Source organism: Polypterus senegalus, chromosome 1 (genome assembly GCF_016835505.1).
Source record: "Polypterus senegalus isolate Bchr_013 chromosome 1, ASM1683550v1, whole genome shotgun sequence".
Classification (NCBI taxonomy): domain Eukaryota; kingdom Metazoa; phylum Chordata; class Cladistia; order Polypteriformes; family Polypteridae; genus Polypterus; species Polypterus senegalus.
The window spans coordinates 56,408,572-56,426,601 of record NC_053154.1 but is presented as its reverse complement, the minus strand read 5'-3'; the positions used below and the strand labels follow the sequence as shown (position 1 = coordinate 56,426,601).

General features: G+C 37.1%; 1 protein-coding gene across 3 annotated transcripts in view; it reads left to right on the top strand.

Annotated features, from left to right (window-relative positions):
* prmt3 (protein arginine methyltransferase 3) overlaps positions 1-18,030 on the top strand; it is a 347,047-nt gene that overhangs the window by 136,905 nt on the left and 192,112 nt on the right. The gene's annotated exons all lie outside the window — the stretch shown is intronic.

The following is an 18,030-nucleotide window of genomic DNA, read 5'->3' as shown; positions in this document are numbered from 1 at the left end:
ACATTTAATGAAAAGTCTGTGCCTGAAATGATGAAATGTCATGTGAGAAAACCTCCTTGATACAAGTAATTAAGGTTTTTGAATAAGTTTTTAGCCTTCATCCTTTTTAATATTAAAAAAGCATTCAACTGTTATACTTTTTAAATATTTAACAGTCATAGTTTCTGGGATTTTGATGCAGCATTTTATTTATTTATGCATTCAGATATTAAATAGTAAATAATGAATCCTTAAAAAAATAAACATTTGAAATGCCATCTTTTTTTTCATGTATTCATTATTCTGTTTGAGTGATTTGTTGAACTACAGTACCTCTGATAATCTAAGCAGTATTTTTTTTCCACATTTTACAGTGTGTACCAGTTTTGTATTTAATTTGACAGGGATCACTCTTAATATAATTTCAAGTTGAGTGTTTTAATATTGAAAACGTTTCAAGGCACTTTTGTCAGAGAAATTGGCAGAAGTGCTACTTATCTGGTAAAATAGTACTCTCTTGACTGTGTATATTTTCTAACGATTTTATGCACTTTATGGTGTCTTTGTAGTTACCTTGTTCCTGATAAAACTTCTGTCACAAGCTTCGAATTAGTGGCCTAAGTAGTCATTACTGTGAAACCATTGCACAGCTAAGGTGTAGATGATACGAGGGCCAATGCAGGCTGGGCCATAAAAGTATCCCGTTAGATGTGCAAGGGTCGGTTACTTTAAAGAAGCTGTAGCATGCAACATTCGTGACTAGTTCTCCTACAAGTAGTGGAAGTGCTGACCAGTGTGGTAGGTATTTTTCTGTCACTTGCCACCACTATTTTGGTCTGGTTTGCCATTGTTCCTCACAGCAATCAAATACATTTAGATTTTATATTATTTAGTCTTGTTAAACAGGGGAACTTAAAACACATAAAGTTGTCTTCCCCAGTCACTTTTCCAGTTTGAGGTTAAATTCTGTCTAATTTATTCTTTGGTGTAAGGGAGACTAGTAAAGAAAGAATTTCATTGCATGGTTTGAGCCACTGTGTTTTTTTGCATTTGATAATAAACCGTTGGAATCTATGCAGAGCAGCCCCAAAGGTTTTCATTCATTAATTTTTTTCCTCGAAATCTTCATACATTGTTGTATTGGTCATCTGAGACAGTGCTTCTCTGGCAGTGGTGTTATTTTATTGTGTTAGTTATTTCTTCCTTTATTTACTTGTTTATAGTGGGTTTTTTTTATATTGCTGAGGTATGTTCCCGATGTTACTTTTGAAAGTACAAACCACCATTTAAAAAAAAAAAACAAAGGGAAGGTAAAGACCTTAAAGAAAAGATAAAGTTCTTTAAGGAGCTAAGTCTAAGTCAATGTCAGTACCGCACCATGGCCTTTTGTAGATTGATGAAGAGATTCAAGGCCAGTATTGAGTGAAGTATTGGCCCTGGAAGCCTGTCCAGGAAGTGTTCCTACCTTCACCAATTCCTTGCTATGATAGGCTCAAGGATGGAGAGCCAGGATGGAATGCTTGCTATTTGTAAGCTGCAAAGCTAAACTTTTAACTTAAATAAACTAAACTCATTATCTTGTCTAAAATCCCAAAAACATTTGGGATGGCACCACAGCATCTGCCCCAACTGTACATGCACAGAGCAGAGACAGAAGATGAAAGATAAAACAATTCATCAAGAAATTAATGCACTAATGAGGCCTTACTTGGAGTACTGCATGCAGTTTTAATCTCCAGACAACAAAAATGATGCCAGAAAAATAAGCAGCTAGGCTGATTCCAGGACTACAAAGCATGAGTTATGAAGAAAGAATAAATGAGATAATCCTTTTCAGTTTAAGTGGACATTGAATAAGAAGTAACATGCTTGAAGTTTTTAAAATTAAGAAAGAAATTAGTACAGCGTGTCCAGTTTGTTACTTTAAAAATAAGTTCTTCAACAAGAACACTGGGATACAAGTGGAAACTTGCTAAGGGTAAATATTTAACAAATGTTATTTAATTAACTAAAGTAGTGTAGTAGAGATTAGGGACCTTTAAAACTGGACTAGACGTAATTTTGGAGGATAGGATTGGTGAGCTTTGTTGAATTACATAGCCTGTTCTTGTTATATTTTTCTAATGTTCTAATAGCTAAATAATTGCATTGAGGAATAGCTAAAAGAAGTTGAGAGAAAGCAGGAAGAAAGTGGAATTTAATGTAATGAATAAAATGAAAACATTTCAGAATAAAAATGAAAGTGTTTGGAGCTCACTTTGAGGGAGTAAAATGTATCAAACAATTACTGCTTGGTGCTAATAAAATAGTAACTGTTTTAGGACCCAAATGTAAAAAAAATCATAATAAATTTTTTAGTCAGAGAGCAAATATATACAGAAAAATATTGTAATTGAGGGAGTCCTGGAAACACTAGAATCAGGAAATCCAGTGTAATTTGCAGCAGAGTTCCTTCATTAAATCATGGATGATGACCATGGATAGACACTGACATTTTGTGTGCTTATTGTCTGCTTGTGTGATGAGCACCTAAGAACACCTGTGCAAAATTAACTTCAGATATAGCCTTTATTTTCCAGTCAGGCTCAAAGTAATACTGGATGGTCACTCCCATATTTATGACACTTGAAGAAGAGATGAAAAGAATAGGTACAGTTTAAAAAAATGAATAAGTCATTAAGTATTCAAACAAGATTGCAGATGCAATATCTGAAATCAGTGTTGAATACTTCAATTAAGGAAATGAAAAGAAGAGTGTCAGTAAGAGAGTTTGACTAAACCTCTTGTGCAGTCTAGACTGATTGATATAAACATGTTAATTTTTGTATTGTTTTGCTGTAATATTAACATTATATAGCTAGATTATTGAGAATATATGTAGTCTATAAAATACTGTATATGTTGTACAGTATATAGTATACTGTATATATTAGCAGTTCAGTTTGCTACAAGCAAATATCTAAACCCTTCTGGAATTCTCCAATATTGGTGGATTTTGGGAAAATATTACATTGTTGCTTTTTTCCATTTTCTATTTTTTATCTTCACAGTGACAAAGTGCTTAAATTACTACCGTATTTGCGTGTGTACCACGCGCACATTTTTTCCCGAAAATTAGCATTAGAAAATCAGGTGCGTGTCATACACGAGGAAATGTAAGTCTTTGTTTACTTCTTCTGTTTGGGCTCGCCTCGCTCGCTCTCTCTCTCGCTCTTGTTTTTGAATCAGTTTGGCGTCATCATTCAGCATGGATAGTAGTTTACACTCCTTCATGGCAGGAGAGAAACTAAAAGTGATTTTGTAAGCAGAGAAGACAGAAAATCGGGCAGCAGGTCGCAAGTACAGTGTTTCAGAGTCATGTGTTCAAGATTGGCGACAGAAGAAAGAAAAGCTTTTGTCATGCAACAAAAGCAGAATGACATTTCATGGAAAACGTGCCCTAAACACTTCCTATACAATCACAATGCACGTCGCACACGGGGCAAAACGATTTTCGCGATTTTCTTTGTAAAAATTAGGGTGCATGTCTTACACAAGGGCGCATGGTACACAAGTAAAAACAGTATTTATTTTGTATAACAGCTACTGTATATAATAATTCTTTATTCTACCTTTTTCTTTCATTTTTTGATACTGATATCTCAGTTAAACTTTTAGTTCACTGCTGTCAGGACGAATTCTGTGTGTTTTGGACTGGAACTTTGATCTTAGGTTTTTTAGGGATTCATGAGAATTAAATATGGGATTGTGTTTTTGTTTGTAGAAAGAGAAGAGAGAGAGAGTGCAATTTATTCTTTATTTTTTGTTCTTGTCTTTTACTCCTCACCACCCCCGTCTTATTATGTAATTTATTAATTAGCTTGTCAGGTATAAGGTCCAGCAATTAAAATGTCAAATTAGAGGAGAAATTAAAATAAAAAAAGTGATCTTTAATGTAAAATTAAAAATGTCCCTAGAATCAGTAAACTTTGGAAGCTTGAACGTTAATTGTCTGAATCACAACCTTAAGAGAAAAAATTGTTCTTTCCTCCTTTAAGTTATTACAGGATACCCACACGTATGGGTCATTTTAAGGTGAAAGAAGACAAGGTTGGTCCAATTTTTAATTCTATGTTTGGAAAACCAGTTATATAGAAATTTTAACTCACAAAACAATTCCATTTGTAGTGCTACTAGTATATGATTCTGAAGAGCAGTATATTTTAGTGTTGGCAAATCTATACAATACTAATTAATTCTGTCTAATACATACTCACTGAACATGGACCGCAGAGAATTGATCTTTGACGTATCTTAGTTCCCAGTATGAGCACTCAAACTTTTAGAAGCTGGAGACTTTATTTTTGTATTAAATCCAAACTTCAATAGATCCTTACCAACTACAACTATAACTTCTAAAACTCCAGTGGTAATTACATACCTTATTAAGAATCACAGTCTCTCTGACTTACTCTGAAATCCAAAAGCCTTAGAATATATTAATAATACGAACTTGGATTCCTTCAAGTGAAAATATGGAACTAGACAAGGGTGCTGTTCATAATTACTAATGAACCAGAAGTAGTCATAGATAAAAGGGGTTATAGGGAAGACGTTTGGACAGAAAATACCTTTTTACATTGTTGGTGCTTTATAGTGTAGACCCACATTAACCTATGACATTAGTTTTAATGGGTATGTTTTTATTGATTGTACCAGAACAGTTTACGTGTGAATAATTATTACAAGAAAATATAAATGTGTGTAGTAAAGTCAGATTGAGATCTGTGAAGGTGCAAGCTCTGAGAAGGCATAGATGAAAGCGATAGCGTAAATGATTGGCCCGGCAGAGTCCATGTTCCCATGTAGATTTGCACCTTTCAGCTGATTTATTCATTAGCACTCCAGGATTTGTAAATAGTCACATGTGCCCACTGAGGCATCAAAGAGCCTGGGTAAAACAAACAGAAGGATCAATAGAATGAAACCAAGAGTAAGAGATCCAGAAAGAGAAAGAAGTCTGAAAAGTGAATGAAATAAAAACAGAAGGTAGCATGATACCTAACTTTCAGTTTTATTACTGGGCTGCAAATATTTATAAAATAAAGCATTGGTAATTAGCAGGAGACCGTAAATCTGCACCTACTTAGTTAGCACTGGAAACCAACGGAAAGAAAATCATATTCTAAATCCATTTTGTATTCCATGCATTGTGATCCAGTCAACACTAGCTTGTCTGAGTTTTCTACAAATCCAGAGGTTCACAATATATTAAAGATATGGAACCAATGTAGGATACATTTTAAGGCAGCAAATCTCCTGTTTATATTGTGATCTTTACAAATACTGATAATGTATTTTTATTAAGTTCCAAATCTAATTTTAAAGTGTGTCATCTGTATACAAATTAGATATTTTGTTTAAAGCAACTTTCCTAGTTTCTGTCGTCCTTTATCTACAGTATGTCAGTTCCTAATGTAATACTAGCTAGTTGGATGAACATTTAAACAACAACTCCACAGTATTAAGTATCTTCCTTCTTAATGATCTTACAGAATAATAAAAAAGGAATCTCTCAATCAAAATTTCAGAAGAGGAATTCACATCAGCAATATAGTTTTGTTGAAGCTCGGTGGGAAAACAATGTTTTATAATAACTCAAATTGTAATAAATTGAATACACTTTTTAGAACATTAGAAAGAAAGTAGTAATGAGGAATATGAACCTGTAGTTTAGTATTCCTACTTTTATACTTGCCTAAATTATTTATGTTTCATGCACTTTATTTCTGATGACAACTTTTTTATTTAATACAACCCAGATGACAGCATAATATATTTGGTATTTTTCCAATTAGTTGTTTCTTCACAATCATGGTACATTTGAATTGTCCTCAAGAAATTGTGTTCTACAGTGTTTTTTGGTCAGTGCCATCGTCTCCAACCTGTATACATAGCTGGTCATACTACCGTCCTGTAGACCTTCCCTTTCACTCTCGCTGATACCCGTCTGTTACAAATTACTCCTGACACTCTTCTCCACTAATTCAACCCTGCCTGCACTCTCTTTATCATCTCTCTTCCACAATCCCCATTACTCTGTACTGTTGATCCAAAGTATTTAACACTAGAATTACCAGAGCCTACGAAACTCATAATTCCGTCCCACCTTAAACTGCTTCTTAAATCCCTTCACACCTCTCCGCCAGTGTCCTTTGTCCTCTAAATGTGCTGATAAAGAGAAGCTAGGAGCAGCCGGCTATTCCATCCCCCCACCAATTTAGAACATGCACGAACTTCTCCCAGCTCATGCCTTGATTGAGTATCTGGGAGTGAAGTGGAGTTTTAGAGTGGAAATAATAGATCGTTATTTGGAACACACGCATTTCATGTCTGTTCCGTTTCTACAGTAATCTGTGTCAACACATTGTTAAAACAGAAACGTTTTTTTTATTCTAGTAGTAGATGACAAAATGTAGGCATAAACTATATAATGTATGAAGCCTGAAGTCCAAATAGCAAAGAAACATTTTCACAAGAATAACACAATTGCGCTTTTATTCAAAAATATAACTGCAGGAACAAAAAGCCGCCTTAACATGCGACATTGACTGCACTTTATTGTAACTGCCTCCGTGGTTCAATAGAATCACTTCCCGCTTGGGAATCAAAAGGTCGCGAGTTCGATCCTGCGCCATCTGTTTTGAGAAGTAAACTGCTCTTAGTCTTACTGTTTTAGAATAAAAGCATACATTTGATTTCAGTCTGTAACAGCCAGTGCAATTTATGATCCTTGTAAAGGTTAGCTTTTTTTTTTAATTCACTTTTCATTCTCTCAGTCGCGTTCAGAATCAATCCATACAACCCCATCTGACACGGCTGTTTTCACTAAAGACGCTATAGCTCTGCAGTGTACCACGATGCATACTAACGCCACACCCCGGTTCTGACACACAAACGCTGGCGAAGCTGCCTTCTTCGTATCTCACCGTCACTTGCTTTTCTTTTTATTCAGTTTTATTGAGTGTTCCTGCCAGTCCCCGCATGTTGCTGTATGCTGTTTCTTTTGTACTCCAGGACATGCAGAGGAAAGAATGGTAAAGACCAGTAACCGCGCTATATGCAATCATCAGACACTCCCCATCTGCCCGTGTCGCTCAAACACAGGAACATATATTGGTGTAAAAGTATAACAAAAGTGCACTTTTATTCAAGTGCACTTTTTCCATGCTTTTCCTGTAAGAAGCAATGTACACACTTCTCTCTATGCTGTGGTTTCTATTACACACCTGAAAGAAAGAGACAATACATGTGAAAATATCCAGCATACAGCAACATGCGGGAACTGGCAGGAACACTCAATAAAACTGAATAAAAAGAAAATCAAGTGACGGTGAGATATAAGAAGGCAGCTTCGCCAGCGCCTGTGTGTCAGAACCTTTGGGGGTGCGTTAGTATGCATCGTGGTACACGCAGAGCTATAGCGCCTGTATTCTGTTTCTTTTGTACTCCAGGGCATGCAGAGGAGAGAATAGTAAAGAGCAGTAAGTTCGGCGCTATATGCAATCATCAGACACTCCCCATCTGCCCGTTGTTTTGTTATACTTTTCAATACTTTTATACTGCTCAAACGGGCATGCTCAAAAAATACACGTGTAATGCCACGAAAAGTGCACGCAGACACTTCATTTCGCAAACAAAACAAGTGCACTTTTATTCAAAACTACCTGTATAACCGAAGAAAAAGAAAGCAAGTTACAGTAGGCGATTGATCGACAGCTTGCATGGTGCAATGCTAAGAAGTGCTGATTTTCATTCCGTGCTATATAAAATCATCACATTCAAATATTAACAGTTCCCACACACCCAAGGACCGTCCTTCCTACATTTTACACGTGTACTTGTTGCAGTGCACACACCTCTCTGTGCTATGGTTTCTATTACACTGAATGAGCACCTGACACTGTACTTTCTTCCCTGGGGGAAGGTCCCGCATCAGAGAATTTCCAGTTCCTGCATAAATTCACACCCGATCTGACGCTGTTCGCTTTCAAATAATATTGCATTAGTGCGATTATATTTTCACATATATTGTCTCTTTCTTTCAGGTGTGTAATAGAAACCACAGCATAGAGAGAAGTGTGTACATTGCTTCTTACAGGAAAAGGCGATGGAAAAAGTGCACTTGAATAAAAGTGCACTTTTGTTATACTTTTACACCAATATATGTTCCTGTGTTTGAACGACACGGGCAGATGGGGAGTGTCTGATGATTGCATATAGCGCGAAGTTACTGGTCTTTACCATTCTTTCCTCTGCATGTCCTGGAGTACAAAAGAAACAGCATACAGCAACATGCAGGGACTGGCAGGAACACTCAATAAAACTGAATAAAAAGAAAAGCAAGTGACGGTGAGATACGAAGAAGGCAGCTTCGCCAGCGTTTGTGTGTCAGAACCCGGTTGGGGCGTTAGTATGCATCGTGGTACACTGCAGAGCTATAGCGCGTCTTTAGTGAAAACAGCCGTGTCAGATGGGGTTGTATGGATTGATTCTGAACGCGACTGAGAGAATGAAAAGTGAATTAAAAAAAAGCTAACCTTTACAAGGATCATAAATTGCACCGGCTGTTACAGACTGAAATCAAATGTATGCTTTTATTCTAAAACAGTAAGACTAAGAGCAGTTTACTTCTCAAAACGGAGGGGCAGGATCGAACTCGTGACCTTTGATTCCCAAGCGGAAATGATTCTATTGAACCACGGAGGCAGTTACAATAAACTGCTGTCAATGTCGCATGTTAAGGCGGCTTTTGTTTCTGCAGTTATATTTTGAATAAAAGCGCAATTGTGTTATTCTTGTGAAAATGTTTCTTTGCTATTTGGACTTCAAGCTTCATACATTATATAGTTTATGCCTGCATTTTGTCATCTACTACTAGAATATAAAAATGTTTCTGTTTTAACAATGTGTTTACACAGATTACTGTAGAAACGGAACAGACATGAAATGCGTGTGTTCCAAATAACGATCTATTATTTCCACTCTAAAACTCCACTTCACTCCCAGATACTCAATCAAGGCATGAGCTGAGAGAAGTTCGTGCACGTTCTAAATTGGTGGGGGGATGGAATAGCCGGCTGCTCCTAGCTTCTCTTTATCAGCACATTTAGAAGACAAAGGGCACTGGCGGAGATGTGTGAAGGGATTTAAGAAGCAGTTTAAGGTGGGACGGAATTACAAGTTTTTTCGTAGGCTCTGGTAATTCTAGTGTTAAACACATCCACTGTCACCAACTCTACTCCCTGCCTCCTCATTCCACTGACCTCCTTCTCATTTACACACATGTATTCTGTCTTGTTCCTACTGACCTTTATTCCTCTCCTATCTAGAGCATATCTCCATGTCTCCAGAGTCTCCTCAGCCTGCTCCCTACTCTCGCTACAGATCACAATGTCATCAGCAAACATCATAGTCCACGGGGACTCCTGTCTAATCTTGTCTGTCAACTTGTCCATCACCATTGCAAATAAGAAAGGGCTCAGAGCTGATTCCGGATGTAATCCCACCTCCACGTTAAATGTATCCGTCACTCCTACCACAGACCTCATCAATGTCAAACGTCCCTCGTACATATCCTGTACAACTCTTACATACTTCTCTGCTACTGATGAATTCCTCATACAATACTACACCGATACTACAACTCCTTTCAAGGCATCCTGTCATATGCTTTCTCCTTTTCCACAAAGACACAATGCAACTCATTCTGGCCTTCTCTGTACTTCTCAACCAACTCCCTCAGAGCAAACATTGCATCTGTGGTGCTCTTTCCTGGCATGAAATCATACTGCTGCTCGCTACTCATCACCTCCCTTCTTAACCTAGCTTCCACTGCTCTTTCCCATAACTTCATGCTGTGACTCTTCAGTTTTATCCTTCTGTAGTTACTAAAGCTCTATAGATCCCCCTTATTCTTAAAAATTGGCACAAGTACACTTCTTCTACAGTCTTTCCATTCTTCATTCTCTTCATAGCTGTCTTCACTTTCTCCTTGCTAATCCGTTGCACATCCTAATTCACTATCGCCACATCATCCAACCTTCTTTCACTCTCATTCTCTTCATTCATCAGCCTCTCAAAGTACTCTTTCTATCTGCTTAACACTCTCCTCGCTCGTGAGCATGTTTCCATCTTTATCCTTTATCACCTTAACCTGCTGCACAGAGCCCGGTCCCTCTGTCTAGCCAATGGTACACATCATTTTTCTCCCTCCTTAGTGTCCAACCTCTCATACAACTCATCATATACCTTTTCTTTAGCCTTCGCTAACTCTCTTCACCTTACGCCTTATCTCCTTGTACTCTTGTCTACTTTCTGCGTCCCTCTGACTATCCCACTACTTCTTCTCCAACCTCTTCCTCTGTATACTCTCTTGTACTTCCCCATTCCACCACCAGGTTTGCTTTTCCTCCTTCATCTGTCTAAATGTCAAGCCAAGCACGCTTTTTGCTGTCACCGTTTCTACTTCTGCTGTAGTTACCCAGCTGTCTGGTATCTTTTCTTTCCCACCCAGTGCTGGTCTACCTCCTCCCTGAACGCAACCTTGCACTCTTTCTTTTTCAACTTCCACCATTTGATCTTTGGCTCTGCACTCACTTTCTTCCTCTTCTTGATCTCCAGTGTTATCCTACAGACCACCATCCTATGCTGACTAACAACACTTTCTCCTGCCACCACTTTGTAGTCTCCAATCTCCTTCAGATTAACCCTCTTGCATAGGATGTAATCTGCCTGTATGCATCTTCCTCCACTCTTGTACGTCACCCTCTGTTCCCTCCTCTTCTTAAAATACGTATTCACCACAACCATGTCCATCCTTTTCGCAAAATCTACTATCATCTGACCTTCTTCATTCCTCTCCTTGACACCATACCTACCCCTCATCTCATCAACTCCTCTGTTCTCTTCACTACACAGCCACTTCAACGTTAACAATTTTTCTTTAGAGTGATATTTGCTTATTTAACCCTTAACACTAGAATTACCAGAGCCTACGAAAAAACTCGTAATTCCGTCCCACCTTAAACTGCTTCTTAAATCCCTTCACACCTCTCCGCCAGTGTCCTTTATCCTCTAAATGTGCTGATAAAGAGAAGCTAGGAGCAGCCGGCTATTCCATCCCCCCACCAATTTAGAACGTGCACGAACTTCTCTCAGCTCATGCCTTGATTGAGTATCTGGGAGTGAAGTGGAGTTTTAGAGTGGAAATAATAGATCGTTGTTTGGAACACACGCATTTCATGTCTGTTACGTTTCTACAGTAATCTGTGTCAACACATTGTTAAAACAGAAACGTTTTTTATATTCTAGTAGTAGATGACAAAATGTAGGCATAAACTATATAATGTATGAAGCTTGAAGTCCTAATAGCAAAGAAACATTTTCACAAGAATAACACAATTGCGCTTTTATTCAAAAATATAACTGCAGAAACAAAAAGCCGCCTTAACATGCGACATTGACACAAGTTTACTGTAACTACCTCCGTGGTTCAATAGACTCAGCCCCCGCTTGGGAATCAAGGGGTCATGAGTTCGATCCTGCGCCCCTCCGTTTTGAGAAGTAAACTGCTCTTATTCTTACTGTTTTAGAATAAAAGCATACATTTGATTTCAGTCTATAACAGCCGGTGCAATTTATGATCCTTGTAAAGGTTAGCTTTTTTTTTATTCACTTTTCATTCTCTCAGTCGCGTTCAGAATCAATCCATACAACCCCATCTGACACGGCTGTTTTCACTAAAGACGCGCTATAGCTCTGCAGTGTATCACGATGCATACTAACGCCAAACATCCCCCCCGGTTCTGACACACAAACGCTGGCGAGGCTGCCTTCTTCGTATCTCACCGTCACTTGCTTTTCTTTTTATTCAGTTTTATTTAGTGTTCCTGCCAGTCCCCGCATGTTGCTGTATGCTGTTTCTTTTGTACTCCAGGACATGCAGAGGAAAGAATGGTAAAGAGCAGTAACTTCGGCGCTATATGCAATCATCAGACACTCCCCATCTGCCCGTGTCGCTCAAACACAGGAACATATATTGGTGTAAAAGTATAACAAAAGTGCACTTTTATTCAAGTGCACTTTTTCCATCGCCTTTTCCTGTAAGAAGCAATGTACACACTTCTCTATGCTGTGGTTTCTATTACACACCTGAAAGAAAGAGACAATACATGTGAACATATCCAGCATACAGCAACATGCGGGACTGGCAGGAACACTCAATAAAACTGAATAAAAAGAAAATCAAGTGACGGTGAGATACGAAGAAGGCAGCTTCGCCAGCGCCTGTGTGTCAGAACGGGGGGGTGCGTTAGTGTGCATCGTGGTACAACGCAGAGCTATAGCGCGTCTGTATTTTGTTTCTTTTGTACTCGAGGGCACGCAGAGGAGAGAATAGTAAAGAGCAGTAACTTCGGCGCTATATGTAATCATCAGACACTCCCCATCTGCCCGTTGTTTTGTTATACTTCTCAATACTTTTTATACTGCTCAAACGGGCATGCTCAAAAATACACGTGTAATGCCACGAAAAGTGCGCAGACACTTCATTTCGCAAACAAAACAAGTGCACTTTTATTCAAAACTATCTGTATAACCGAAGAAAAAAGAAAGCAAGTTACAGTAGGCGATTGATACGATAGCTTGCATGGTGCAATGCTAAGAAGTGCAGATTTTCATTCCGTGCTATATAAAATCATCACATTCAAATATTAACAGTTCCCACACACCCAAGGACCGTCCTTCCTACATTTACGACACGTGTACTTGTTGCCGTGTACACACCTCTCTGTGCTATGGTTTCTATTACACTGAATGAGCACCTGACACTGTACTTTCTTCCCTGGGGGAAGGTCCCGCATCAGAGAATTTCCAGTTCCTGCATAAATTCACACCCGATCTGACGCTGTTCGTTTTCAAATAATATTGCATTAGTGCGATGATATTTTCATATATATTGTCTCTTTCTTTCCGGTGTGTAATAGAAACCACAGCATAGAGAGGTGTGTACATTGCTTCTTACATGAAAAGGTGATGGAAAAAGTGCACTTGAATAAAAGTAACTTGTTTGGCGTTAGTATGCATCGTGATACACTGCAGAGCTATAGCGCGTCTTTAGTGAACACAGCCGTGTCAGATGGGGTTGTATGGATTGATTCTGAACGCGACTGAGAGAATGAAAAGTGAATAAAAAAAAGCTAACCTTTACAAGGATCATAAATTGCACCGGCTGTTATAGACTGAAATCAAATGTATGCTTTTATTCTAAAACAGTAAGAATAAGAGCACTTTACTTCTCAAAACGGAGGGGCGCAGGATCGAACTCGTGACCCCTTGATTCCCAAGCGGGGGCTGAGTCTATTGAACCACGGAGGCAGTTACAGTAAACTTGTGTCAATGTCGCATGTTAAGGCGGCTTTTTGTTTCTGCAGTTATATTTTTGAATAAAAGCGCAATTGTGTTATTCTTGTGAAAATGTTTCTTTGCTATTTGGACTTCAGGCTTCATACATTATATAGTTTATGCCTAGATTTTGTCATCTACTACTAGAATATAAAAATAGTTTCTGTTTTAACAATGTGTTGACACAGATTACTGTAGAAACTGAACAGACATGAAATGCGTGTGTTCCAAATAACGATCTATTATTTCCACTCTAAAACTCCACTTCACTCCCAGATACTCCATCAAGGCATGAGCTGAGAGAAGTTCGTGCACGTTCTAAATTGGTGGGGGGATGGAATAGCCGGCTGCTCCAAGCTTCTCTTTATCAGCACATTTAGAAGACAAAGGACGCTGGCGGAGAGGTGTGAAGGGATTTAAGAAGCAGTTTAAGGTGGGGCGGAATTACGAGTTTTTTCGTAGGCTCTGGTAATTCTAGTGTTAAAGTAGATACTTCAGTGAATTTTAAAGCATGCTTATGCAGAAGAGAAAAATCATGTTGTTTATTAAAAAAAATCTTCACTCACTAATAAATAGTGTTATCGTCCAATGAAATCTCAATCTACAGTTCCACAAATGTACACTGTTTGTCTAAAGCAAGAATAATACACTATATGGCATGGGTGAATTTTTTTTTCTTAATTTGCCATATAAATGCATCTTCTAATGCCTTAGTTGGTTCAGTTACTTCTTGTATATACATGTTATTAGTAGCGGATAGGACTATAAAATTGCATACTACACACATGCAAGGATGACTCTCTCAGCTGGGTTTACTAACCACCATCCCCAAAAAGCAGGTACAAGCGTATAAATTTTTATGGCTGTATGACCTTCCCTCACACCATCCTCCTTTAGTGATTTTTTTTCCATTTCTGTCTTAATCTAACCCCAGGTCACAGGGTTGTTTGCAGATATGGATAAAAAGTACAATCTAACGCCTTTATTCTTGATATAAATTATCCAGAGACATTTTGAATCCTTTCTCAGTGTAGTAATGTGCGTTCTGGTTCAGTTCAGTTGAGATGATCTGGATCATTGACTCATTGATTCATTAATTTATTATTACACCCAGTAACAATGAGTTGATTCCTAGACATAGTCTCACCATTACCCCTCAGCTGCCAGAATGCAGCCAAAAAAAAGCAGAATAAACAGCTCCTTTTTATAAACGAGAAAAGCATTTTTTATAAATATAGAAAAAAACATTAAGCCACATTAAACTGCATATTTTCATGTGTAATTTGATATGAATAGTTCAGTGAATTCCATTACTTTTTCTTTTTTGTGAGCTGCTTAACTTAAGCAGTCACTCATAAAAAGTTAATTTAATGGTTTGTTCAGGATTTGGTGTACTAGGTTAGACTTCATTTCACCCATTCACTTAATAATTTGTTTTGCATTCAGGTTACTAGTAGATTCATTTACTGATTTGTTTAGTCTTTAATTCCAGTTTGTTTCCTGATCTGTATGCCACATTAATATAAAGATTTTCAGGCCAGTTGCATACTTTTTAGGTATTCTAAGCATGACATCTCTCCACTCCCTTATGTATGTTAAAAAAGTTGAATATAATAAGAGACTGAATTTTTTATTCTTGGGCATTTTTAAAACAATGTGTAAATAACAATTAAGGGCTCCCCTCAGCCAATTACACTTAGTTAATGTTAGCGTATATTAATAAGAAATTGTTAGTTACATACAAATTGAGGTTACATTTTTGAAATGTAGTGCTTAATTATTGATAATTTGAAAAGTTCTGTAATAATTGCTGTAGATTACATCTTATAAAACCATAATTTTCATATAGTTTGCAATTACTGTAAATATTTGAGCTGTTTTTTAAATGATACACTGTACTGTGCACAGTCACGCAGTCTACAGTGATTTTTTTTTTTTCTTTTGGTAAAATTGCTTTTAGTTTGACCTAAAAATATACACCTATTTTAGTTTCATTATTAAGATCAAACGATACAGCACACAATCAAATTGCGAATTACTAAATCACTGCCTCAGTGATTTCAGGATTAAAGCACTGAGTCAGTGTATCAGTGGCAGATGTGATTCACATACTGTTCAGTTCAGTGCTTCAGTTGCTAGCTCTTCGGTGGTACATGTATACTGAAGTTAATGCCTTTGAAAGGAAACAAAGTTTATTTAATGCTATGTTCTCAGTTTATATGTATGCCATTTTATACATAAACAGAACGTAATGACTGAACAAATTTCTTTCAAAAAGATGGCTTTATTTACGAATTTCATTTTTCTAATACCATAATTCAGAGTAAAACAGAGCCGATTAAAGACTCCTGAAATGTTTTATTCATGTTTGAATGTATTATATATTCAAATCTATTTATAAATTAATTTAACAGCCTTACTCAATAATGATATTTAATATCGAATCACTAACACTTTTACACACATAGGACGGTTAATGGAAGGTTTGTCGCCTGTTATACATCTTCACATGCATGAATTTAGTAAAACAGTGTCAGGAGGAACTATTCTAAAAGAAAATTCTGATTCTGTTTTCCCCAAAGCTGCAGTGCTGTTATTGATGTTCTATTAATTAGGTAGATATGAGGCAGCCATCTTCTGAAGATTGCTGTTTAACGATTACAAAGCAGCTGCATTTTAGTTTTGTTCAAAAAGTTATGTCTGGCAGTTTACTTCCTGGAGCTGAGTATATAAGTCACCCAGCTGCTGTAACAGCCAGTAGATGGTCATTCTTCTCCCCACCACAGCTGCAGACTAAGAATGCATAACGGATGACTTTGACATATTCATCTCCCTTTTCCTCTTCTCTTGCCACAGACAAGGCAGACTATCTCTTATAGTGTGGTTACATTACATAATAGCATATATAATAGAGAACACATTTTGTACTGTGCAAATTTAGTGGGGAGAAGGCAGCATGTTACAGATAATAAATGAATAGTAATGAGCACTTTTCAGTGTGAAGGGTGTATTCAAAGAAGTGAGAGCTGCAAGTTAAAAAGCACATTACAAAAAAAGGAAAAGAAAATATTGCCCAGACTTTAGGTAAAATTACCTGCAGGAGTTGAGAAAGCAGTGTGAACACTATAGGGGAGAGGGGTGATGCCAGCAAATTTCAAAACACATCACAAAAACATTTATAAAGAAAACTGCACAGAGTTTAGGAAAAGTAACTTGTAGCAGTTGGGAGAGGACTGTAATAGCTGTAGGGAAGAAGAAGAATGGGATCTTCATATTTGAAAACACATTACGGAGAAACGTAAAACAATTTGCATAGAAACGAGTTGAAGTTGTTCTTGAGATAAGGAAACCAAAGTGTAAGAGCAAAACTACCATGTTAAATTCTCCTTCTAATGAAGAATAAATTACTTTTAATTCCCTCTTGTAGAGAGATTCAATAAATTGCAGGAAATTGTTTCTAGTGAGCTGTTGATTGAACAGTGATTGAAGCTGAACACTTTAAAATTAATCTAGTCTTCAATGCAATACCCAGTCATGTAATACTGACCTCTCCCACTTAACACACATTGTGTTTCTTGGTTGTCGTTTCACAAATCATTGATTTGTACATACCAAAAACACAATTTTTAAAATTATGGTGTAATATGCTAAAGATAAGTTTAAACTCCTTAGCAGTAAATTTACCAAATCTGTGGCAGAATTAATCATTTCCAAAAGACTAATTCTGGAAAGTTGGTCCTTCTGATGAATTACCTACTTTACAGTGTCTCTCAAATAAAAAGTGTGTCTAAATACCACTTAACGTGTTCAGCAGTAATAGGGAGTACTTTTAAAATGTGATTGGTTAATAGTGGAAGATAATAGAATGATGTATTCCATGTATATTTCAAAAGACAACCTACAAACAAGTAAATGACTTGGGTAGCTATGCCATGCACAAGGCTTCAGAAAGAAAGCCTTGGTTATAAACAAAGTAAAATGCAAATTGATTCTGGTGCAGATACATGTATAAGTAATAAAGTGTGTCATGGAACAAATGTATAAATATTAAAATAAATTTAAACAAAAATAAACATTTATTACTTCACTAAAAGCAAGTAATCACCTATTACATTAAGTTGAAAATGGCTCAAGTTTTTCAAGCCCATGGGTTGTTCATTCTTAAAATAAGTTAATGTTGAGGAAAGAGTAATACAAGAATTACTTGATTTCTTAATTTTGAGAAATTAGGTCTACAATTCTGAAAAAATGCATTCTGGAGTCTATTTTATTGATATAAAATAAAGGTAGAGGTTTCTTGGTTTTAAAAAAGCTGATTGCATACCTTAAATATAAAAGCTTAATACAGAGGCTAGGGCCAATATTGTAGCAACCTGAAATATAATTGATTGGAAGGTTGAGACCATTCATCCATCCGTCATGCCCGGTCTGTCTGGCTGAGACTACCACTAATACTTCCTGATAACTTTAACGGTCTAGGCTTAAAAGCTAGTAATCTGGCAATAGGATCTAATCGGACAACAGTAATGATTTAGCAATGAAAAGGGTGTTGCAAAACTGACAGAAGATGGAATCAACAGGCTTATGGTCAGTTATAATAGCTTAATC